Source organism: Plecotus auritus (assembly GCF_963455305.1).
Source record: "Plecotus auritus genome assembly, chromosome: 2".
NCBI classification, from domain to species: domain Eukaryota; kingdom Metazoa; phylum Chordata; class Mammalia; order Chiroptera; family Vespertilionidae; genus Plecotus; species Plecotus auritus.
Genome location: NC_137771.1, coordinates 81,464,757 through 81,490,681, shown reverse-complemented (window position 1 = coordinate 81,490,681; position 25,925 = coordinate 81,464,757). Strand labels below are relative to the sequence as shown.

The 25,925-nt window shown below is 41.0% G+C and overlaps 1 protein-coding gene and 1 pseudogene across 3 annotated transcripts in view; both read left to right on the top strand.

Moving 5' to 3' along the window:
* RNF144B (ring finger protein 144B) overlaps positions 1 to 25,925 on the top strand; it is a 181,529-nt gene that overhangs the window by 47,868 nt on the left and 107,736 nt on the right. The window lies entirely within an intron of this gene.
* Positions 2,997 to 3,448, top strand: LOC308241124 (small ribosomal subunit protein eS24-like; annotated as a pseudogene). Its single transcript has one exon. The product of its transcript is annotated as a small ribosomal subunit protein eS24-like (transcript).

Sequence of the window (25,925 nt, the reverse complement as noted above, 5' to 3'; positions counted from 1 at the left end):
GGCAATTACTGTATTATTTAATTCACATTCATGTAAGAGCTCTCCATTATGGATCATCCTTGTGTACAGGATACCACTGAATGAAAATTTTTTATTTTTTTATTTTTTGCAGAACTAGAGATTACACATGCAAAAGTGACCCGTGCCTTGAAAGACATAGGTTAATGTGATTCTCCCAGGTCCCTTTTCAGGCACTTAATTGCTCAGGTTTGCAGCTGTAGTCTGGCCCTGAAACTATACTGCATGGCCAAGGGGACATTGGGGTCAGAAGTCATGATGCAACCAAATTCATGGTCATTAACTAGAAGCACATCGTCTCTGTGGTGGGCCAGTAGTGTGACCTGTAATGTAGGGAGAGAGGTAGCAAAACATGATGACTGGGTGCACATCCTCACTCTGCCACTTATTGTCATCAGATAAAATGAAGGTAATAATTCCTACCCTTTAGGGTATGTGTCAAGATTAAATTGATAAAGCAATTTGAGCACAGTTCCTGATAAAGAGTAAACTCTTGGTGAATGGTAGCTATTTGTCCAAACCAGTACACTTTCAGAAAGGAAAGAAAGTACTAAAATGATACATATTATATAATGTATATATTATATAATTTAAAAATTTATATACTAAAAATATAGTTTTGTATGGATAAGTCTACAGAATATTTGTAGTTAAACCTTTCAGAAATGAAATTCTTAAAAAAATATGTACATTAAAGCAAAATTAAAAAAAAAATGTTTATATTGCCCTGGCTGGTGTGGCCCAGTTGGTTGAGCATTGGTTGTGCACCTAAAGGTGGCCAGTTTGATTCCCGGTCAGGGCACATGCTCGGGTTGCGGGCTCGATCCGTAGTGTGGGGTGTGCAGGAGGCAGCCAATCAATGATTCTTTCTCATCATTGATGTTTTTATCTCTCCCTCTCCTTTCCTCTCTGAAATCAATAAAAATATATTTTTAAAAATCAATAACAAATATTTTATTTTTATTTATTTTTAAAAAAATATATTTTTATTGATTTCAGAAAGGAAGGGAGAGGGAGAGATAGGAACATCAATAATGAGAGAGAATAATTTTTAAAAAATCTTTATTGTTGAAAGTATTACATAGGTCCTCCTTCCCCCTCCCCCCCCCCCATTAACCTCTTCCAGCCCACTTCTGTCTCCCCCACACCTCTAGGTCCTCATAACTCAAGAGAGAATCATTGATCAGCTGCCTCCTGCACACTCCACCCTGGGGATCAAGCCTGCAACCCAGGCATGTGCCCTGACTGGGAATCGAACTGCAACCTTCTGGTTTTAGGTCTACGCTCAACCTCTGAGCCACTGCAGCTGGGCAATAACAAATACTTAAAAAAATAAAAATAAAAATAAAATAAAATAAAGGAAGGCTTTAAAAAAAACACCACCTTTATATTGTATTATTTGACAATATAAATACATTAAAAATAAATAGAATGATTATTTTTGTTAAATATTTACATACTTAATCAGCTTGTTAGTTATATCTGGCTCTACTACTACATCAGTGGCATTTTTCTGAAGAAATGCCTTTTTTTCTAATATTGGCATATTATTTTTAATTTTCATAATGTCTGAAATTGACACCTTCAATTAACTTGTCTCTGTAAACCATAATATTTTTACTTGAGAAACATAATCTCTCTACAAGAACTGAGTGAATTCTGTGAAATGGAGAATATTCTCAATTATAATATTTTTGTATTAAAATGTATAAGAAGCTTAAATATAATCCTTGATATCCCCTTTTTTGGCCTCCAGAGTACATTTCCTTGACAAACATTTCTAGAAGACAAATTTCATTAAATTCTCTCCAGATGTGATTCTTTTGATGTTTCCTTAACTGGGATGCTATGAAATCAAAGGCACTCCTAATTTTGTTCCATTCCATTGGGCGCTATAAAAGTTTCTCCTCACAAGTGGATATATTAATATTCCAAAGAGCAATATTAAACCTTGGACATGACTTGATGTCTGTCATTTAATTTATTCACTCTGCTAGAGTTGGGATGCTTCATTGTCTTCCTTTTTGCAAGCGTTGTTTTTCAATAGTTGTAATTCTCCAAAGCCTCAAAAGCTGAAGATTTCCTTAAATTTTTAAATTAAAATTTCTAACTGCTATTGGGAAAAAAGAATAACGTAATTTTTGTAAGTTGTATGACTTTCCTTAAAGTTGTATGGAGAGTTTACCTAATTTTTCACGTGCTTCAGACATTTAAAAGGAATATTTGTTTGGATTTTTTTTAAGATACTGAAATGGTTGCTTAGCAACTGCTTCCTGCAGTGCATGATGTTATGATTTCCACCTGCTGGAGAAAAACATCAACAAAATCCTTTGCCAATCAACATTTTTTTTTTCTAACCGCTATTGAATAAATGCACCCCAAATCTAGAGGACTCATTTATGAAAAAGTTTGATACCACTGATAGGACACATTGATTTACTAAGTAGTCCCAATTAATGATGAACGGCTAAGAGAGCAGTCTAGTGTGTCCATACTGAGGTGGTTTTTGTCTGTTTGTTTTTATTTCAACATCAGCTTCATTACAAAAATTTTGTAGTTTAATACTTGGCATATTCAAAATTTGTAAGTTTTAACAAATACAGCTTCTATTTCAGTTGGTATATAATGCAACTTCTTTAAGTGAAATTATGACTTACATTTACATTTTAACCAACTCCAATTACATTTCTGCTTCATATTTTAATTTTAAAATTAGACATCTTAAATTAGTAACATACACAATGTTCCGCCAAGGTTATACAGCATTATCACAGGATTTATAGTTAATATTTTAAACCCGATTTATGGGAAGATTCACAAAAATGTCAGGTGTTTCAGCTTAAGCAGACTACATTTCTGCTTTCATTTCCAAACACATTATAGCTTTTGCTTCACTTTTTGTACATGAACGCAAAACCTGAAATAAAAAATTGGCAAAGTTGTTTTCTTCCCTGGCTGCTTGCAGATCAGCCTTTATCATGAACAACACAGTAACTACCCAGACCAGGAAGTTTATGACCAACAGACCACTTCAGTGGAAACAAATGATCATTGGTGTCCTTCACCCTGGGAAGGCAATAGTACCTAAGATAGAAATTTGGGAAAATCTAGCCAAGACATGCGAGACCACACCAGATGTCATCTTTGTATTTGGATTCAGAACCCATTTTGGTGGTGGCAAGACCACTGGCTTTGGCATGATTTGTGATTCCTTAGATTACTAAAAGAAAAATGAACCCAAACATAGACATGCAAGACATGGCCTGTATGAGAAGAAAACTTCAAGAAAACAGCAAAAGAAATGCAGAACAGAACGAAGGAAGTCAGGGGGACTGCACAGGTCAACGTTGGTGCTGGTAAAAGTGAGCTGGAGATGGGACAACAGAGGAGTAAAAATTCTTCATGTGGTGACTGTGCAGATTTTTTGTGAAAGGATTAATAAACTAAGAACTTTTGTGTGAAAAAAATGGCAGAGTCAATTTAGAAGAGCAATCGCTGGCTGTAAATGTTATGTAAGCACCTCTATAGCTGCATGTGATAAATCATAAACTTCAAGTCCAGGGTTCTCAAAATAGCAATTCATTTGGTTGTCCATTATCATGCTACTTCAGCAGATCTGTGTTTGGGGTTTTCACTTGGTAATTGATATCACTTTGTCCCTTATGGCTCTGAGGGTTGGCAAATGCTGACATTTTGTGCAACTTCACATTCATCAACTTACTTGGGAATTGGAAATTTAGCACTTAATGTTTTACTAAATGTGAACTTCCATTTTTGAGCTTATTGCAAAATAAAAAAGCATCACATTATTATTCACCAAATAATAATATAGTTAGTTATTGTAGATATGCAGCATACAAGAAATGACTAAATCATTGTGTTAAAAGTGTTCAGATTGGTCTCTGTATGCTTCTAAAGCAGCCCTCATGGCCTCTTTCCCCTGAGAACATCTTGAATATTCTAACCCACCTTTCCCACTCACACCACCAGCTGTGCCTTTGCAGTTCCATACATCCTGTAGGCCTGAGCATGGGCATGGCGTGCCTCACTGGTAAACCCAAGGGCACACGGCATCAGGGTATTCTCTCAGAGGCTGGAGGGGTTTGCTGTCCCTGGCAGCTCCTGCTTGAGTGCATTTTCTTTTGTAAGCAAATGCCCTGCTATCTTGAAAAGGAAGCAGTAGTTCCATTGTGTTTGGAAAGGATTGGGGAAAATAGAAATGGGTCATTGCTGGTTATCCTCCCTTAGAGTGACATCTCTGCTGCTTGTCTTAGTGCATGCTGCTATAAGCAAGTATCATAGCTGGGTGGCTTAAACAACATATTTCTGGAGTCTGGAAGGTCAAGATCAAGATGCTGGCAGATTCGGAGTCTGGTGAGAGCCCACTTCCTGGTTTGCAGATGGCCATCTTCTTGTTATGTCACACCTGGCCTTTCCTCAATGTGTGTGTGTGTGTGTGTGTGTGTGTGTGTGTGTGTGTGTGTGTGTGTGTGTGTATGGTGGTGAGGGGGGCGGTGGGAAGCAGCAGCTCTGATTTCTTGCTCTTTGTAAGAGCTCTAATCCCATTGTGAGGGCTCCATCCTCATGACCTCAACTAAACCTCATTACCTCTCCAAAGCCCCACCTCCAGATATCACAATATTAGGAATTAGGGCTTCAACATATAACTTTTAGGGGGGACACAAACATTCAGTCCATAACACTGCTCATGTGCTTACAGTATTGGACAAGACTACGAAGGAAGCTTGGAAATACAAAGTGGAGGACTACTCAACCAACCCCAGCTTCTTTTAATGCAACTATTAATAGTTTTTCTCTATTAAAGTGAAAATACCAAGGCAAATGTTAAACCAAACAGGATGGCAAGCATAGACCTAAATAAACCAGGACTGCCCATGGCAAAAAGGACCCTCTAGCCATAATTAGAAAGGATGACACTTTATCTGAAAAGAAGTTTTTACATAGGAACACTAGAGGGCGCTTTAGACTGTAAGAATTCTGCTTTAATTTACACAAGGTAACATTTAGTACCAAATTTACATTACTAAATTTCAATAGTGAATAGTTTATAAACCTTTAAAATGATAATAAAAGAGTAAATAGTAAATTCGTATCAGGTGATTTTGATATTCTAAGAACATGAACAAATTTAATACAAATGTTTTGCTTGTTTCCATACTACCCATGCTAAAGGTTATGATAATCCTATTTCTTTAATTGAATTTATTGGGGTGACATTTACATACATGTGGCACTCACTGTTCTTATCGTAAGTGTTGACAAGTAAGAGTGGATTATTAAGGCAAGTGCTCTAGTCTTTAGGGAAACGGTATAAACAGTGGAAGAAAATGTTTGACCTGACATCTGAGCTAGCGCCTGTGGTTCTATCCCCACCTCTCTGACTTTGGGCAAATCTTATAATCTTTCTGGATATGTTTGTTAATAAAGTGTTGGGGATGAACTAGATGATTGCTAAGTCTTTTTTAAGTCTGAAATTCTCTAATCCTGAGCTTTATATTTAACTGGGATTAGTTTTTAATTTATATTTGCATATTGGTGTCAAGTCTAGAGATTATCATAACTCAAATTATGAAACCAGAGAAACTGTGACGACTGGATCAGAAGAAAGAGGACAGGTAGATGGTTCCCATCAAATTCCTTACAGCGGCTCGTTTTGCATTAGAAACAGGTAGCTTTTGTTAGTTACTAGAAAATACACAGGCACTGCTGCTCAACCTCACACTTCCCTTGAAGCAAAAATGATGGTCAAATGTTTATATTTCATTGACTTTCTGGCTAGGATTCAGACTAAATAGAATGTGAGACTAGATAAAAATTATGTGAGATTTAAAATGAAGTCTAATTAGTCTATTTCTGATGTTATGAAAACAAATGAGAAAAACATTTGCCAGATAGATGTAAGCCCCATCTGCCCTCATATAATTGAAGCCAGCATGTTCAGTGATCTGGTGTTTGATTTAATATTGTTGCTACACAGTTTTTTAACTCCTGAAGAATGCTCTGACATTGTTAACTGAGTTTCCTTATAAAACAAACACATTGTTGAATGATGTATGCTTTGCATGCATGGAAAAATGAAATGTTAGTAACATGCATCTCTGTTGGAAGGAAAATAATTTGGTTGGTGGAATTGTATGACTCCTATCTTATATACACACATAAAAAGTGATTCTTAGCATGTTTCTAAATTTGTAAGATGTTTTTAGTCATCTTTTGCATGTCTTTGTGTGGATGTGGGTCTGTGTGCACCTGTGTGCATGTATTTGCATGTCTGTGTCTGCAGGTGTACCTCTGTATGTTCACACTTCAAGTGTCCATTCATTACAGTTAGTAACTCTTGGACGATAACCTGTTTTACATCTTGAAGTTTCTCCACACTTAATAGTGAAAATCAAAATTAAGGAGATCCCAAAGGGAATGTCCATATCTTGATAATTTCTTCATGACTCATAATGTCTAAACTGAGTCTTGGGAGCAGCAGGCAGCGGTAGGGGAGGAAAGGACACAGAGGCTACACCAAAAAGCAGGGTGTAAGACAGGGGTCCTGATGGGTCTCACTCCAGGGGACTTGGGCAGGGGGTGCAACTAGGCAATCTGCAAGGAGACCACAAGTGGAAGCCTAAGGAGGTCGGTGTCAGGAAGAGTCAACCCATCTATTATCAACTCTGTAGTGAGTTAGTGAGTGCCTCATTGCGCCAGGTGCTACAGTTGCCGAAATGAGTGTGGGAGGTTCTTTTAATGCTTCATAAAGTCTTTGATGAACAGGCTGGCTTGAATTCAAGATAGTGAATTCTGTTTTTGTTATTGTTGTTCCCTAGAGAATCTTCAGAGTGCAATGATTTCCTCAGTCATTTAGCTACAAATTAAGTGTATTCTTCTTCTTTAAAAGTATGTCAGAAACAGCTTGGCCAAGTGGCTCAATTGGTTGAGTGTCATCCTGTACGCCAAAAAGGTTGTGGGTACGACTTCCAGTCAAGGGCACATATTTAGGTTGTGGGATGCCCATACAGGAGGCAACTGATAGATCGATAGGTGTTTCTTTCTCACATCATTGTCTCTCCCTCCCTCCCTTCCTCCCTCCTTCTCCCTCTCCCAATCTCAAATCAATGAAAATATCCTCAGGTGAAGATTTAAAAAAAGTATGTCAGAAAAAACACTGGGGGAAGAGAGAGATCAAATGGATATTAATATTTCCACTATTGTTTTCAGTGACATCATTTTCAAGATTATCAGTCAAGACTCTTAGTTGCAAGTGACTGAAACTAGCCTATGCAAAAAAAGGAATTTGTGGGTTCACATAATTGGGAAGTCTAGGGGATGGAGATAGGAATAGCCAAACCAGAGTTTCCAATGTTGCCCCTCATCTCTCTTCCCCCCTGCTTACAGGTTTGGATCCTACAGTTTTAAAAAAGTATTTTTCTTGAGAATTCTAATGAAGTGGAGAACTGTGGTTGGATTGGCATGTGTCAGATGGCTAGCTGGCATTTTGGCCTCTGTAGTACAAGTGGTGAAAAAACTGTAGAGAGAATTATAAAGAAAAAAGTAAAGTCATTCTCTTGCACCCCATTCCTCGACTTGTGGGGTCAAGAGTGTCAAACATTGGGAACAAACAATGTTACACATCAGCAATGAGCAACGAAGATTGAGGGTATTAGACTGACTCCAATAACCAGAGGAACAACACTTTGAGTGCTCAGTACATGTTAGGTATTTTTCCTAAACCTTTTATGTGTAATACATTTAATGTGCATCAAAATCCTATGAGATAGGGATGAGTATTATCTTCACTTTATGGATGAGGAAACTGAGGCACTGGGAGTTGAGAAGACTGCCTAGGGTCACACACTAGTGCATAGAAGTTTGTCTTCAGTCATATGCTCTTAACCATTATGCTGTACAACACAGCTGCATGGCATAGTAATTAGTGAATCATATCTAATGAATGAATAACAATTGTGTTACAAAGATACTAAGCACATGGTAAAGAAGGGAAGAGGGAAAACTCCATATTTTTTCCTAGTGGCTAGCTCAATAATTTGATGCATCCATCCAGCTCCCAAGGGTCCGGTGGAGTCTACTGAAAGCAGAAATGGATTGACCTGGGTCACATGGAGGTTTACCTGAAAATAATGAATATGGATTCAAGGCCACCCACTAACCAACCCTTGGGAGTCTGACGCAGGGATAGCATAGAAGAGCAAGGGGAACAAGAATGGGGTCCACTACCTGAGAGAATAGGTAAATTGCAAATCAGGAACAGTCGAGCCTCTCTGTCTGTCTGCTCTGGGAGCCAGACCTCGTTGGGTGGAACCCTAATCAGAGAAGACAGACAGACACTGAAGTGCCAGGACTAAAGCTGGTGTCAGTGAGGGATGGGTGAGGTGGGAGGTGGGGGAGCTGTGTGTGAGCTTGTCTCCCTTTGCTAATTTTTCTCTTTTGTATTTGCTTTGTTGTAACTTTTGAAATTGTGGTTAAATATACATAAAATAAAGCTGACCGTTTTTAAGTGTACAATCCAGTGGCATTAGTACACCCACAATGTCGTGCAACCATCACCACCATCTACAGGCACACCTTGTTTTATTACATTCCTCTTTATGGCGCATCGCAGATGCTGCAGTTTTTACAAATTGAAGGCAAGGCCATCCACCAGCAAAAAGAATTGTGACTTGCTTTATTGCGGTGGTATGGAACCAAACCTGCAATATCTCTGAGGTATGCCTGTTTTCTAGAATTTTTTCCTCATTTCAAATAGAAACTCCCCATCCCCCTGCCCCCAGCCCCTGGTAACCTCTATTTTAGTTTCTGTCTCAGTGAATTTGCCTGTACTCGGTACCTCTATAAGTGGAATCTTACCGTATCTGTCCTATTGTAGCTGGCTTCTTTCATTTAGCACAGTGGTCGGCAAACTCATTAGTCAACAGAGCGGCAAACCGCAGCTCACGAGGCGCATGTGGCTCGCGAGCCGCAGTTTGCCGACCACTGATTTAGCATAATGTACTCAGGGTTCATCTAGGTCGTAGCATGTGTTAGAGTTACATTTCTTTGTTAAAGTACAGGACTGGAGAGGAGGTGGCATGAGGTGGTCTGGCCTTGCCCTCCGTGCATGGTGTTGGGAGGAAGCAGGGCAGGGGTGTAGCCCTCCTGCCCTCGAAGAAGTTCCGAGTTGCCACCCGGCTCCTGCCTTGTCATTTTCCAAGTGTTGTGATCGATGGGGCAACAGAAAAACAAGCTTCTCATCCCCAACCTATCCCCAGATTCCTTCTCCATATCACCGACAATACAGGGCCTTGGGAGAGTGACCTGATTGACAGCGAGGGAGAGGGCGGAGTTGAGGTGGGAAGAAGGCCTGTCAATTATTCACATTTTAATGTGACTTCGTGTCATCAGATCATTCTCCAGCACTCCCAGGTGCACTAAGCAATTGGGAATTCTGGGGTTGGAGTGCAGAGTAGTGTAAGGCAGAGGCTTTGGAGCATATGCGTGGCAGCTTATTCGGATATCATCTGAGCTCCAGGCTCCCAGGGAGAAGGAGGGAGAGAGAGGAACCTGGAATCCAGAGGAGAAGGGCAGAGAGGCCAGTCTCGCTCTTGCCAGTCTTATCAGGGACCCGGTGGGACACCTCCATGCCCACCCAGAAGCCTTCGTTTCAAACATCTAAGGGCCCCAGCCCACCTGGAGTCTTGAAAGGGAATGGGGAGGGCTGTATTTTGCAGCCTCCTCCCCTCCTTCCTTTCCCGACTTTCTGGTGATGGAGCCACAAAGAAGTTTCCAACGCTGACTCTGGGTCAAGCAGTAGGAGACAGAAGTTCTTTGTGGAGACAGTTTATGTTCTTTTCAGCTGTACTCACACATTCACTTCCAGCTCTCAGATCTCGTGGCCATGACTCTGTAAAGGCTTCCACGTGGGCTTCCACACGTTGACACTCAGAGGAGGAGGGGCCTCCTTTCAACTCAGTGTTGTTCTTTCTTAGCTGAACACTGGCTTGCTCGGTGGAAAGGTAGCCAGCAGTGACTGAATGAGGTACGTGCAGAGTCCGGAGACAGGAAGGAGGTTTCTAGGTCTGTGTTGTTGACCTAATTCTGTATTATGTTTTCAGTGTTGCTGACCTAATTCTGCATTATGTTTTCATTGAATGAGTTGATTATTTTTATATCATTTCCTGGTAAGTGAATTACCTTCAGTGCTTTCAATTTTTCCATGTCTCATTTTCTAGCTCCTTACCACATTTTATTTGCACTTGAAAATTCCTTGCTTAAGCTCTTTCTCATTTTTTAAGCCACTGGGAACAATGCTGCCTGCTTAGTATTTGAACAGCAGATTGCTGCTGTTATAAACACCCTGCTCTTACACCTAATTTGTGTGAGGACCAAGTTAAAATTTATTGTCAAGTCTTTCAAGGGGCTATGTCCTTCATGTAGCATTTTAATATTTAATGTATTAATTTTTTAAATATATATATTTTAATTAATTTTGGAGAAGAAGGGAGAGGGAGAGAATCATTGATTGGCAGCCTCCTGCATGCCCCACGCTGGGGATCGAGCCCACAACCCGGGCATGTGCCCTGACCGGGAATCAAACCATGACCACCTGGTTCATAGGTAGACACTCAACCAGTGAGCCACACCAGCCGGACTTAACATATCAATTTAATCTTGTTGCTTTAATCACCCTCCTTAAGTGCTTAAACATGCATCGCTGGATCTGGCTTTCTCTCACTATCTCTGAAATCTGGTTCCTTGTTAAACAAGTTAGACATTTGTTCCCTAAAGTGATATTCACTGTGTACTGCAGCTGCTGACATTACTTTTTGTGTTTCAGTTTCAATGAAAACATTTAAACAAATCACTTAAAAATATATGTTCTCATTGCATTGTGATACTGATATTATCTTGATGTTGGGGGTGAACATTGCAGAGACATTTCTAAGTTAATGTTCAAACGCATGGCAATGTGGCTTTCTTGTTTCCAGCACTTGCTCAGTTATGCCAAATACCTGCTGGTATGACACAGTAAAAAGGCTCTTCTGTCCTGTGGAAATTTGATTTTTGTATCCTTTCCCCAATATTCAGTACATTTCGAGATTCTCTTCAGTCCTGAAGATTAAATGGGAATAGTAATCCAATTAAACATGGCTTTTTAAAAATGTTTAATAACAAGCTGTCATTGCTTAAAAATTATTTTATTATTCAGGACATTTCAATAGGAATGATTCTTAAGGCAGTATTAATCCCTTCCTGTTACGTGTATTATGAGTGTTATTGACTTAGTAGTCATGTGCTGCATAAAGATGCTTCAGTCAACGGTGGGCTGCATCTCCTCCAGTGGTTCCGTAAGATTATGGTATAGCTGAAGAATTCCCATTGCCTACTGATGTCAGAGCCATGGCAATATGGTGTGCGTGCATTCCTCACGTGTTGTGGTGACGCTGTTGTAAACAAACCCATGTGCTGCCAATTGTATAAAAGTATAGCACATACAATTAGGTACAATACATACTACTTGACATGATAATGACTGCTACTGGTTTATGTATTTACTATACTATATTTTTATCACTATTTTACAGTGTACTCTTTCTACTTATAAAAAAAAAGTTTGCTGTAAAACAGTATGTTGTGTTACGTCAGCAGCAGCTGCCGCATACATCTTTCCCGAGTCTCTTGAATGCATTATTTTCTCTTGTGCTTGATTTAACCTCATGTTGTTTTGTACTGTAACATGCTGTACAGTCTTGTAGCCTGGGTCTAGGACAATAGGCTGCACCATACAGTTTAGGTGTGTGGTAGGCTATACCATCTACGTTTGTGTAAATGCACTCTCTGATATTCACACAACGAAAACACTTAACGATGCATTTTTCTCAGGTTACATCCCTGTCGTTAAATGGCGCCTGACTGTTTATGCATGTGAAACCTATGTTAAATGTAAATAACTTTATTTAGTAACCCTTTAAGGAATACTTGCTCCTCCTCCATAAAGGATACATTTATTTGATAAGAAGTGACAAAATTTATATTTTATAAGAAATATTTTAAAGTTATTCAATGTCAGGAGGTTTTTGCACATTAAATATGCAATATAATATTTATGTTTCCTCTTTCTGTTACTGAAAAGAAAAATGACTTCAGTGGAGAAGGCAGGAGAGAAGGTTTTTGGTCTCTGTCCTTGAGTCTGATTTTTCCTTTACTGTGGCTGTATTATCTGCGTAGATTGCTGTAATTATATAGTTCATCTTTTCAGCAGCCTCAACTAATTCAGTTTAAAATCGTATTAAAACAAAACAAAACTTTCTTTTTCTTGTGTGTCCAAGCCCGTAATTTAGACTCTTCTGAACTTTTAAAAGAATGCTTAGCTAGTTCTTTTTCCAACCACAATTTGATTTAATTTCCTTAAAAAGCAAGAAAATTGTGCCACATGCAAAGGTCCTAGAGTTAGTTGTTTAGGAGCTGTTTCAGATGATGGGGAAATTAAGTGGACCACCATGTACTATTTTCTTTTGTAAGTACAGTTGACCCTCGAACAACATGGGGGTTAGGAGTTCTGACCTCCCACACAGTCAAAAATTCACATCTAACTTTTGACTCCCCCAAAACTTAACTGCTAATAGCCTACAGTTACCATAACATAAGCCTTACCATAACATAAACAGTCAATTAACACATATTTTGCATTATGTACTGTATTTTTACAACAAATAAGCTAGAGGAAAATCATAAGAAAGGGAAAATATTTATTGAAAAAAAATCTATGTATAAGTGTACCTGCATAGTTCAAACCCATGTTGTTCAAGGGTCAGATGTAGTGGAAGACAATTAGGGCTGAAAAACCAGGGGTGAGTCTTAATCAACTCAGAGGAAGAGTTGCAAGGGTGGGATTCTCCTTTTTGACCTTAGCATTTCAGTGGGTCTTTGTTTTTATTTATTTATTTATTTATTTATTTATTTATTTATTTATTTATTTTTTAAATAAATCTTTATTCAGATTATTACAATTGTTTCTCCTTTTCCCCCCCATAGCTCCCCTCCACCCAGTTCCCACTCCACCTTCTGCCCTTACCTCCCCCCCACTGTCCTCTCCATAGGTGTATGATTTTTGTCCAGTCTCTTCCTGAGCCCCCCCATACCCCTTTCCCCCTGAGAATTATCAGTCCACTCCCTTTCTATGCCCCTGATTCTATTATATTCACCAGATTATTCTGTTCCTCAGGTTTTTAATTCACTTGATTTTTAGGTTCACTTGTTGATAGATATGTATTAGTTGTTCATAATTTTTATCTTTACTTTTTTCTTCTTCCTCCTCTTCTTAAAGAATACCCTTCAGCATTTCATGTAATCCTGGTTTGGTGGTGATGAACTCCTTTAGCTTTTTCTTATCTGTGAAGCTCTTTATCTGACCTTCAATTCTGAATGATAGCTTTGCTGGGTAGAGTAATCTTGGTTGTATGTTCTTGCTATTCATCACTTTGAAAATTTCTTGCCACTCCCGTCTGGCCTGCATTGTTTCTGTTGAGAAATCAGCTGACAGTCGTATGGGTGCTCCCTTGTAGGTAACTAACTGTTTTTCTCTTGCTGCTTTTAAGATTCTCTCTTTGTCTTTTGCTCTTGGCATTTTAATTATGATGTGTCTTGGTGTGGTCCTCTTTGGATTCCTTTTGTTTGGGGTTCTGTGCGCTTCCTGGACTTGTAAGTCTATTTCTTTCACCAGGTGGGGGAAGTTTTCTGTCATTATTTCTTCAAATAGGTTTTCAGTATCTTGCTCTCTGTCTTCTTCTGGCACCCCCATAATTCTGATGTTGGTATGCTTGAAGTTGTCCCAGAGTCTTCTTACATTATCTTCAACTTTTTGGATTTTTTTTTTCTTTTTGCTTTTTCGGTTGAGTGTTTTTTGCTTCTTTGTATTTCAATTCTTTGACTTGATTCTTGTATTTTTCTAGTCTGTTGTTGGGTCTCTGTATAATATTTTTTATTTCTGTCAGTGTATGCTTAATTTCTAGTTGGTCCTTTTTCATATCTTCGAGGGTCTCGTTATATTTATCGGCTTTTTCTAGGATATTCTTGAAAAGCCTTATAACCGTGGTTTTGAATTCTATATCCAGTCGTTTGTTTTCCTCCATTTCTTTCGTTTGTGATCTCTTTGATGCCGCATTTTCACTGCTTCCCTGAGTTGGTAGGGTAGATTTGTGTGCTAGGTTTCCTATATGGCCCAGTGGGTCGGCCTCCCCAGTTAACCTGAGGTGGACACTCTTAGTACACCCCTTTGTGGACTGTGTGTACAGCCTTGTTGTAGTTAAGTCTTGATTGTTGTTGGTATCACTGGGAGGAATTGACCTCCAGGCCAGTTGGCTGTAAGGATCAGCTGTGTCTACGCTGGGAGAAGTTTGGTGCTGGAGACAGCCTTATAGGATTAGACTTGCCTAATTGCAATAACCTCTGTGCTCAGCTTGGATGGGGTGGAGTCTGAGGGAGAAGCAGACAGCCTTGGCTTCCAGTCAGCCTTGCCCTTGCGCGCGCGCGCCTTCAGACCTCTGCCTTCCCCGGCTCCCGAGTCTCTGCCCGAGAGTCCAGATTCCCCCCACAAGAGCATGGGTCCCCAGGGGCTCGCCTGAAACTGGGGTTCAGTGCAGTCAGAACTGGGGCTCAGTGCAGTCAGGAGCTTCTGACTCCCTTCCACTAGGGAAAGCCTGTGGCAACCTCCGCAGCCTTTGTGCGCACTGGCATGCGCGCACCTCCAGACCTTTGCCTTCCCCGGCTCCCGAGTCTCCGCCCGAGAGTCCAGATTCCCCCACAAGAGCGTGGGTCCCCAGGTGCTTGCCTGGAACTGGGGTTCAGTGCAGTCAGAACTGGGGTTCAGTGCAGTCAGGAGTTTCTGACTCCCTTCTGCTAGGGAAAGCCTGTGGCTACTTCCGCAGCCTTTGTGCACACTGGTGCGTGCGCCTCCAGAACCCTGCCTGCCGGGGTTCCCCCGGGGCTCCCCCGGGTCTGCCCCGGGTCTCCGAGTCTCCGTGTGCCTTTCTCTCTACCTGACAGACCAGACTCCCCCTGTATGAGCCTGGGTCCATGGGGTTTCGCCAGGGACTGGGGTTCAGTGTAGTCAGAACTGGGGTTCAGTGCGGTCGGGGGCTTCCTTCCCCCTTCCGCCAGAGAAAGTCAGCCAGTCACCCTTCCTTTCTGCATGCACAAAGACCCTTTGCCGTATCTCCAATTCTCTGTGAGCTTTTCTCTTTCCTTCTAGTTGTAGAATTTTCACTCAGCCAGCTTTCTTGTGGTTCTGGATGGTGTCCGTTCTTTTAGTTGTAGTTTTGAAATTGTTGTGCGAGGCAGAAGTTTAGGTGCTTACCTGTGCCGCCATCTTGGTTTCTCCTCGGGCCTTTGTTTTTGGATGGACTCTTTCCCCTCCCCTGTCCCCTTGCATTAAAGAAAAAATAGAAGCACTAAAAAAGTGGTAATATTTGGATGCCCTCTGAGCTTCAGAAAGACATTTTCTTTGGGTTTAGCTCACTGGATCCATCTAGTTCTGCTGTGTTTTCATACTGTATGCATTGGGAAAATTTCAAGTAAAATGAAGCTCACAGAGGTATTAAATTATCTCAGGTTCCTTCTTGAGTCATTTCAGCTGCAGTTTCTATTCCTTCTGCTACTCAGAAAATGGGGGGCTTTGGAAGTAGGGACTCCCCAAGCTAAAAAAAGCTCCACACCCTGAAAACTCAACTTTCTTCCATTTCCCCATACAAGTTCAACATCTGATGTATGATTTGGTTAGTGCTGAAAGGAGGGGCTTCAGCTGAAGCAACTGTGAGAGGGAAACTGCTAGTTCCATAGAAGAGCAAAAAATATTTGTGTTACTTATACACATTGTTTCTATATGGAAGTTAATTTGGAGAATCACTTAAATTGAGCTATATACTAGTACAATGGTCGGCAAACTCATTAGTCAACAGAGCCAAATACCAACAGTACAACGATTGAAATTCTTTTGAGAGCCAAATTTTTTAAACTTAAACTTCTTCTAACGCCACTTCTTCAAAATAGACTCACCCAGGCCGTGGTATTTTGTGGAAGAGCCACACTCAAGGAGCCAAAGAGCCGCATGTGCCTCGAGAGCCGCAGTTTGCCGACCATGGTACTAGTATATTCACTTTTTAAAAAATAAATCTTTATTGTTCAGATTATTACAGTTGTTCCTCTTTTTTTCCCCCCATAGCTCCCCTCCACCCAGTTCCCACACCACCCTCTGCCCTTACCCCCCCACCACTGTCCTCGTCCATAGGTGTACGATTTTTGCCAGTCTCTTCCTGCACCCCCACACCCCCTCCCCCCCAAAGATTGTCAGTCCACTCCCTTTCTATGCCCCTGATTCTATTATAGTCACCAGTTTATTCTGTTCATCAGATTTTTTATTCACTTGATTTTTAGATTCACTTGTTGATAGATATGTATTTGTTGTTCATAATCTTTATCTTTACTTTTTTCTTCTTCCTCTTCTTTAAGAATACCTTTCAGCATTTCATATAATACTGGTTTGGTGGTGATGAACTCCTTTAGCTTTTTCTTATCTGTGAAGCTCTTTATCTGACCTTCAATTGTAAATAATAGCTTTGCTGGGTAGAGTAATATTGGTTGTAGGTTCTTGCTATTCATCACTTTGAATATTTCTTGCCACTCCCTTCTGGCCTGCAAGGTTTCTGTTGAGAAATCAGCTGACAATCGTATGGGTACTCCCTTGTAGGTAATTAACTGTTTTTCTCTTGCTGCTTTTAATATTCTCTCTTTGTCTTTTGCCCTTGGCATTTTAATTATGATGTGTTTTGGTGTGATCCTCTTTGGATTCCTTTTGTTTGGGGTTCTCTGCACTTCCTGGACTTGTAGGTCTATTTCTTTCACCAGGTAGGGGAAGTTTTCTGTCATTATTTCTTCAAATAGGTTTTCAGTATCTTGCTCTCTCTCTTCTTCTGGCACCCCTATAATTCAGATGTTGTCCCAGAGGCTCCTTACACTATCTTCATATTTTTGGATTTTTTTTTTTTTTTTTTTTTTTTTTGCTTTTCCGGTTGGGTGTTTTTTGCTTCTTTGTATTTCAAATCTTTGACTTGATTCTTGCGATCCTCTAGTCTGCTGTTGGATCTCTGTATATTATTCTTTATTTCAGTCAGTGTATGCTTAATTTCTAGTTGGTTCTTTTTCATATCCTTGAGGGTCTCACTATATTTCTCGGACGTTTCTAGAAGATTCTTAAGTAACCTTATAACCGTGATTTTGAATTCTATATCCAGTAGTTTACTTTCCTCTATTTCTTTCATTTGTGATCTGTTTCTTTGTCTCTGCATTTTGGCTGCTTCCCTGTGTTGATAGAGTGGCTTTGTGTGCTAGGTGTCCTATAGGGCCCAGTGGCTCAGCCTCCCTAATTACCTGAGGTAGACACTCTTGGTGCACCCCTTTGTGGGCTGTGTGCACAGTCTTGTTGTAGTTAAGCCTTGATTGCTGTTGGTATCACTGGGAGGAATTGACCTCCAGGCCAATTGGCTGCGAGGACCAGTTGTGTCTACAATGGGAGAACTTCTGTGCTGAAGACACCCTTATGGGGCAGGACTTGCTTCAGTGGGGCTTTGGTGCTCACTGAGTCTGTCCCCTGAGTGTGTCTCTTATGGATGTGATGAGTTGTAATCTGGATGGTCTCACTTTGACCCCTGGGTACACTGGCTCTTCGATCTCCAAGGAGGTGCAAAGTCAGCCACTGCCTGAGGCCACCCAGCAGGAGGTACAGAGAGATCTGCGGATTCCTCCTCTTTGTTTGGTGTTTGGAAGTGCCCAGATGAGGCCCAGCTGTGAAGCAATGCAAGCTGCAGTTTGTTAGGTTTTAGATTGCAGAAGGCCAGTCCATTCATATGCAAAAGCCTCTGTGCACAGCTTGGGTGGGGTTGTAAATTGGGTGGGGCGTGGTCTCAGGGAATCACCAGGGCAGAGCAAACAGCAATGGCTGCCTGTCAGCCCTGCCCTGAAGAGGCCCCCAGGTCTCTGTGTTCCGCGGCACCGTGCACGAACAATGATCACTGCAAGCACCTCTGAGAGAAAGCCACTCTTGCGTTCCGGTCCGATGTCAGACAGTCCAGTTTCCACCCGAAGGAGTCTGGGTCCCCAGAGTCTCGCCCGGAACTGGAGTTCAGAGCAGTCAGGAGCTTGTATCTCTCTCCTGATTGAAAAAGACAACAGCATACCCAGTTGCCAGCCCCTTTCACACGCGCCTTCATACCTCCACGCTTCCACACCTCCACACCTCCACACCTCCTACCAGACTCAATGTGCTTTTCTCTTTCCTTCTAGTTGTAGAATTTCCACTCAGCCAGCCTTCCCGTGGCTCTGGATGATATTTGTTTTGTCTTTTACTTGTAGTTTTTTGATATGGTTGTGTGCGGCATCAAGTTCAGGTGTTTACCTATGCCGCCAACTTGGTTGTCTCCAGTACATTCACTTTTAACAAATTTATTGGGGTGTCATTGGTTAATAACATTAAAAAAAATAAGCATTTTTTTTTCTCACGGTATCCGAGGCTCAGCATCTGGGAGCAGCTTTAGGACCACAGTTCTGGCTCAGCCTCTGATGAGGCTGCAGCCTCAGTCATTTGAAGGCTGTTGGTTGGAGGCCTCAGTTCCTAGCAATGTGGGCCTCTTTTCAGGGTAATCATCATGGTGTCTGGCTTTCCCCCTGTGAGTGATCCACACACATTCATTTGGAGAGTAAGTTCCTAAAGGTTCAGAATTGTTTGAGCTCACTTTAGGTGTAGTTTGAGTCTCTGACCCCCATGGAACTGTACATTTCTGTGTTTAAAGTGTAGATTTGAAGTAGACAATGAGTACAGTGATTGTTCAGATGAAGAAATCTACTTCCTTCAATTCTGACCTTGGAGTTTTTTGTGTGTTTAAAATTTGTGACCATATGGAGTTTTTGATGTTTAAAATTTGAAACAGTGCAACAGAATGAAAATTGCAAGGGGTACAATTTTTATTTGTAAGTATAAGTTGTAGTTTACACATGATATTTTATTGAACTTGGATAACATCATTAAAATTTATTTTTTCTTTTTAAATTATTGTTTGTTTTAAAACGAAAGAAGGAATAAGAAAGTACAATATTACATCAGTATGATTTAGTTGTTATAAATAGTAACTTTTTCAGGTAATTCCTTTTTATTGAAATTAGCTTATTCAGTTATTGTAATAGGCCAATATATAGATATAAAATTTTCTCTCTTTATCCCCAAAATACATTAAAGTAATTAAAGGGTATTGGTCCATTACTTTTCTCCCTTTTTAAAAAATTGAATTTATTTGGGTGACATTGGTTAATAAAATTATATAGGTTGCAGGTGTACAATTCTATAATACATCATCTGTATGTTGTATAGTGTGTTCACCACCCCAAGTTCTCCCTATTTTGAATGGTAATCTTTCTTTTCTAATTTTTTATCCTTTATCTTTTTTTTGTTGGCATGATTACATAATTAAGTAAAATAAAAGCATCTCTGCTTATTCTTCTTTTCTGCTCATTGTTATTATTTGTTCCCTTTTATACTTATAACCAAAAATAGTTTTGTCATAAAGAGAAGGGTGGTAGATGATTTATTCCAGGTCATATTTGCTAGGTATGTCATTAATTCCAGAATAATTTCCATTTAAACTTTATCATCTCCAATAATGCCCCTTGTACTCCATACTTAGTCAAATAAGCACACACAGCTTTCGTAACAACATGTTCCTGAAAAACGTGTATGCAGTTAGAATATTTGGAAAACAGAGATATTTAAAATATATTCTTTAGAACATAATACGTTACCTGTTTTCTTTTTAGCATGCTGAAAACCCAATTGCCTTCCCCCCCACTTTTTCTCTTAAAAGAGAAGCATAAAGTACCCATCCTATATAATAAAAGCCTAATATGCTAAGTGTCCCGTCGACCGGTCAGCCATTCAACCAATCAAAGTGTAATATGCTAATGATATTCTAAGGCCGCTCAACCGCTTACTATGATGTGCACTGATGACCAAGGGGCAGATGCTCTGACCCGACCAGTAGGTTAGCTTGCTGCTGAAGTCTGGCAGATCAGGACTGAGCAAGATAGGCTGGACACACCTTGGAGCCCTCCCACGATCCCTCCCTGGCTGGCCAACCTCCCGCATCCTTCCCCATCCTTCCCCAGCCCTGATTGTGCACTGGTGGGGTCCCTCAGCCTGGCCTGTGCCCTCTCGCAATCTGGGACCCCTCAGGGGATGTTGGAGAGCCGGTCTCGGCCAGATCCTGCAGGCTAGGCCAAGGGACCCCACTGGTGCACAAATTCATGCACTAGGCCTCTAGTAAAGGTATATTCTGTGTTCTGAACAAAGAACGTTAGATGCTTGATGCTTCTTCCACCCACGCCACTTCTTGCTCTGATTAAGAGAGACATGGCTCATTTCAGCCCTGAAACAACTTTATTTCAGCCTCCAGGGCCTCCCTTGTCTTATAGACTGTGTTTCTTGTAAGTCTGACATCACAGGCCAACTTCCTTACCCAGCTAGAACCAAAAAAGCCAAAAGTCCCCTGCCAAAGACAGTTAATGAACCATTCAAGCTAAAGATGAAGACATTTCTGATTTCCTGATGCAGCCTGGAGATGTGGTAAATGGAAATCATATCTGGGAACAGGCATATACTATGTGCTTGAATATGTTAGTTAAGTGAATGAGTTCCTCACACAAGATTAACAATCAACATTTTTGAATGTCCCTTGCTGTTCTTAAGGAGTAGCAGCAAGTTCTTTTAGTTTTTTCATAGCCACAGGTCTAGATATATTCATTTGTGAGTTTTTCCCAAATGAGTTTTCAGAAGAGCTCTCTTAATATAATGGTTTGGGCCAAACTTCTCTGTAATTCATTTTATTAGTTCAGAATATGAAAAATATACCTATAATGAGGTGGCTTGCCCTCTGGATATCGCTATTATACTGTCAGTGGCCAGCCAGCACCCCCTCTACACTCACCATCCCTTAATTCTCTCTACTTTGTTTCTTTGTTTGACACAGGTGAACCCTTCCCATGCCTTGGCCTCTTCTCACGGACTCTACTTTTTGTTGGATGACAGTAATTGTTAATCATATATGCTTGTCCATTAGCCAAAGAGTATGTCACTCTCTCAGATAAAACAAAGACATATCCTGAAGACATTTAAAGAGAGCAAACAATGGTGTGAATTGCAGGCTAGTTGGGAAAAGTCACATGGTATTTCTGGAGAAGGAATTCTGACTTCCGCATTAGAATAATTATAAATTCTGGCTCCTTAATCTATTAGCTAGGCGAACTTGGGCAAATGACTGACCTCTATGAGACTTTGTTTTCTCATCTCAAAAACAGGGATAATTCCAATTGGCAGGGCTGTTAATTTGGATTAGATGGAATAACAGATGATAGTAATGCTTAGCACATAGTGGGCTCCGTTAATTGGCAGGTGTAATTGTGATACTTACACCATTTTTGGCTTCTCTGAAGCCTCGTTCCTACGTGTGAGTTTCTGCCTGGATAGCTGATACAAAGCACAGGTTTTCCTTAGAGTTAATAGGAAAACTCTTTCGATTGAAAATGGTATCCAGACATTTGGAAATTATTAGTCAGGATGGTAGTTTTATTATTTGCTTTGTGTAGTTGTTTTATTAATCTTAAATCATCTCCCTTTGAATTTATTGGCGTCTCTTCCAGTAGATGTGATGCTGATCCCTGAATAATTGGAAGGTTTAAGAGATCATGCATTCAGTTGTAGGCAGAAGAATCTCTCTGAAAGAGGGCCAAAGTTTGCCTCGTGAATACGGGGGTGATTTTATGTATGGTTATAATAATGGTAAGAAAATATTTTGGATGAGTCTCTGCTATTTACATATACAGGTCTGCTGATTACCCCAAGACAGGCAGACAATTATAGCTTGAATATATGTTAAAATGATAAGTCTCAGGATTTTCAACTTGAGAGGGAGAAAAAGGCTCTTACTTTCCCTTATATGGAAAACCCCAATTGAAATATTAAGGCGCTTTAGTAGCCTTTGATAAAAAAAAAAACAAAAACAAAAACCCAAGACTGGGCTATTTATTAATCCAATGTGTTTAATTTCTTTGGGCTAAGGACAAAAATTATTTTTTCCTTAAAAAAGTAATTTCTACATTAAATGAAACACTTAGACTCTGGTGTCTATTTTTGATGAATGAATACGAGAGCTGGGAAAACCCCTTAATTTGCCTTATGCGTCTGTTTCTTTCTTATAAAATGAGGGATTTGGACCAGGCCTCAGATTTGCTCTGTCCTTTGTGCTCGGATTTGTAATGCAAATCCTAATGATTGAATGACTGCTGAACACCTATCAGTCACTCCTGTCAATCACTCCATACCCTTTAGGTGAAGGTTCACTGGCCTCTAGAAGATTGTTGCTTCAACTTTTATAAATGGGAAGAAAAGTCAGCAGGAGAATTTTGATTTTGCACTCATTCTCTCCACCCCCACCCTCAACCCCCCTTACCAGCCAGCAAGTCACTACTGTTTCTTGGAAGTTAAATAAATGCTTGTTTTCAGTTGAATTTTTCTGGGTGGCTTCTCAGAGTTGTGCTTTGCTCTGATAGAATGTGCTGTGCTTTGCTCTGATAAAATGTGCTGTTAAAAACTTTCCTTTCTCTCTGAAAATTCTTAGACTGTGTCTACTGGCAGCCAAACCACACAATTTTCTGTAGGTTTGTTACTAATTTGCCTCACAAAGCTTAAAAATGTAAAGCTCAAGTAAACTGGCATTCATTTTTTTTAAAAAAATATTTTTATTGATTTCAGAGAGGAAGAGTGAGGGAGAGATAGAAACATCAATGATAAGAGAGAATCATTGATTGGCTGTCTCTTGCACAATCCACACTGGGGACTGAACTCACTACCTAGGCATATGCCCTGACTGGGAATCGAACCATGACCTCCTGGTTCATAGGTCGATGCTCAACCACTGAGCCACACTAGTCAGGCCTGCCACTCATTTTTTAAGTGACCTTTTAAGTTTATACTTTCTACCAAATTTGACTTTCTCTTCTAATCTTTAAATTTCACTGTATTTTTACTAGATATTTTGGTGGTAACTTTGAGAGAAACATTTATGTTACTCCTTCCAAGAGCTTACAATTAGATAGCATATAATTACATTTTACCAGTTTACCAAGTGCATCACTCATTCTTAAACCAATGTAAGTCTCACAACATATTTATAAAGTTCAGCATGTTATAATTATCAACTGTTTATAAGGGTAGGAAACTGAGGTGTAGGAAGGTTAAATAACTTGCTGGGGCCCTAGCCGGTTTGGCTCAGGGGTTAGAGCATCAGCCTGCGGACTGAAGGGTCCTGGGTTTGATTCCGGTCAGGGGCACATGCCCAGGTTATGGCTTGATCCCCAGTAGGAGGCGTGCAGGAGGCAGCCAATCAATGATTCTCTCATCATTGATGTTTCTCTCTCTTCTCTTCCTTCCTCTCTGAAATCAATAATATAAGTGTGTGTGTGTGTGTGTGTGTGTGTGTGTGTGTGTGTAATAAAACTCGCTGGGTATGATGACAGGGAAACCCACAGTCTGAATTCAACTTCCATTGTCTTTCTACTTCACCAGCTCAGGTCAAATGAGCAAGCCTGCTGTAACACACCCCTTCTTGCAATTGAAAACATTTTCAGAAGAGGAACGTCAAAGAATGAGTTTGTAAAGGTTGACTTTTACTTACTGTGACACTTTAACAAATGGATTTCTCTCTTCCTGAAAATACTATATAGGTCACTCTGCATTCTTTCCTAAAGCAGGCCCTGTGAAATAAATAGGATACATATTAAATTAAAAGTTTCAAAATGTCAATTTAGGATTTCATAGGCCACAGTCAATTCACTTGTTCAACAATTAAATGAAGGCCTACTCAGGGCAGGGGGAACAGCAGTGAATGGAAGAGACAAACGTTCTGGAGCTCATGGAGCTAGCACTCTAAGGGACTGGGGTAAGTAGACAGATCCTACAAGTAAACAAGTAACAACCTAGTGTGCTACTAAATGGGAATATGTGCTATGGAGAAAAAGAAAGGACTGCGGGCTTTTAGAGTGTGCTTGAAAAGATGACATGTAAGCATAGACCCAAAGGAGGTAGGTGAAGGAGGAGCCTTTGGATGAATTGGGGAGGAAGGCTCCTGGCAGGGGAAACAGCAAGTGCAAAGGCCCTGAGGTGGGCACACTCCTGGCACAGCCAATGAAACTTTTATAAGTGTGGAAAAGAACTAATGTGACAAGTATATTAGAAATTTCAGCATATATTAAACAGACACCTAGATGGGTGGGCTTTTGTGTCATAATAATCTATACTAATAATAGAGGAATATGCAAATTGTCCAGGACGCTGTCACAGTAATGACTGAACAGCAGGCTGCGTGGGGCAACCAGGCCAACAGGGGGGAAAGTTGGGGGCAACCAGGCCGATGGGGGGGGGTGCAGTTGGGGGTGACCAGGTTGGTAGGGGGGGCAGTTAGGGGCAACCAGGACATCGGGGGGGGGGCAGTTGTAGGCAACCAGGCCGGCAGGGGGGGCAGTTAAGGGCGATCAGGTAGGCAGGCAGGTGAGCGATTAGGAGCCAGTGGTCATGGATTGTGAGAGGGATGTCCGACTGCCGGTTTAGGCACGATCCCGGAGATTGGGCCTAAACCGGCAGTCAGACATCTCCTGAGGGGTCCCAGATTGGAGAAGGGTGCAGGCTTGGCTGAGGGGAACTCCCCCCACCCCATGCACAAATTTTGTGCACTGGGCCTCTAGTATTTCATAATGCTTTTAGTGCGAAATAGTGGAAATGATAACCCCCCTAACTCTTTACATAAAACTTAGCATTGTTGTTGATTTTGTCAACTCTTGAAGCAATTCTGTTTTTGAGAAACTTTTCTTTAGTATATTATTTTTCTGAATAGGGAATACATTCATAAAATATAAAGTTCAAGTGATACATAAGGGTGTATTAAGTTAAAAGAGTCCCTTCTGTACCACAGAAAACTAGTTATCCTAGAAGGCAAGGATACTATCACTTTTTTTTTTCCTGTGCCTAGAGATAATCTAGGCCCATAGATGCAAATATAGCAGAGGTTGGGGGCACCAGCTTTGGAGTCAGACTACCTGCATTTCAGTCTTGGTTTTGGTACTTGCAACCTGTATGACCTTTAGGCAAGTAGCCAAATGTCTAAATGCCTTCATTTCTTAATCTGAAGAATGGAGAGAATGATCATAGGCTTGTTCTGAGGACTAAATGAGATCATATATATATATATCTCCTATATAATAAAGAGTTAATATGCAAATTGACCATCACTCCAACACACAAGATGGCTGCCCCTATGTGGTCAAAGATGGCCACCGCCATGTGGACACAAGATGGCCACCACAAGATGGCTGGGAGGGGAGGGCAGTTGGGAGGCACCAGGCCTGCAAAGGAGGGCAGTTGGGAGCAATTAGGCCTGCAGGGAAGGTCAGTTAGGGGTGACCAGGCCAGCAGGGGAGGGCAGTTAGGGACAATTGGGCCTGCAGGGGAGGGCAGTTAGGGGTGACCAGGCTGGCAAGGGAGGGAAGTTAGAGGTGACCAGGCCAGCAGGGGAGGGCAGTTGGGGATGACCAGGCCTGCAGGGGAGGACAGTTAGGGGTGACCAGGCCTGCAGGGGAGGGCAGTTAGGGGTGACTAGGCTGGCAGGGGAGGGCAGTTAGGGGTGACCAGGTGGGCAGGGGAGGGCAGTTAGGGGCAATCGGGTTGGCAGGTGAGCAGTTAGGCATTGATCAGGCTGGCAGGCAGAAGCGGTTAGGGACAATCAGGCAGGCAGGCCAGCAAGTGGTTGGGA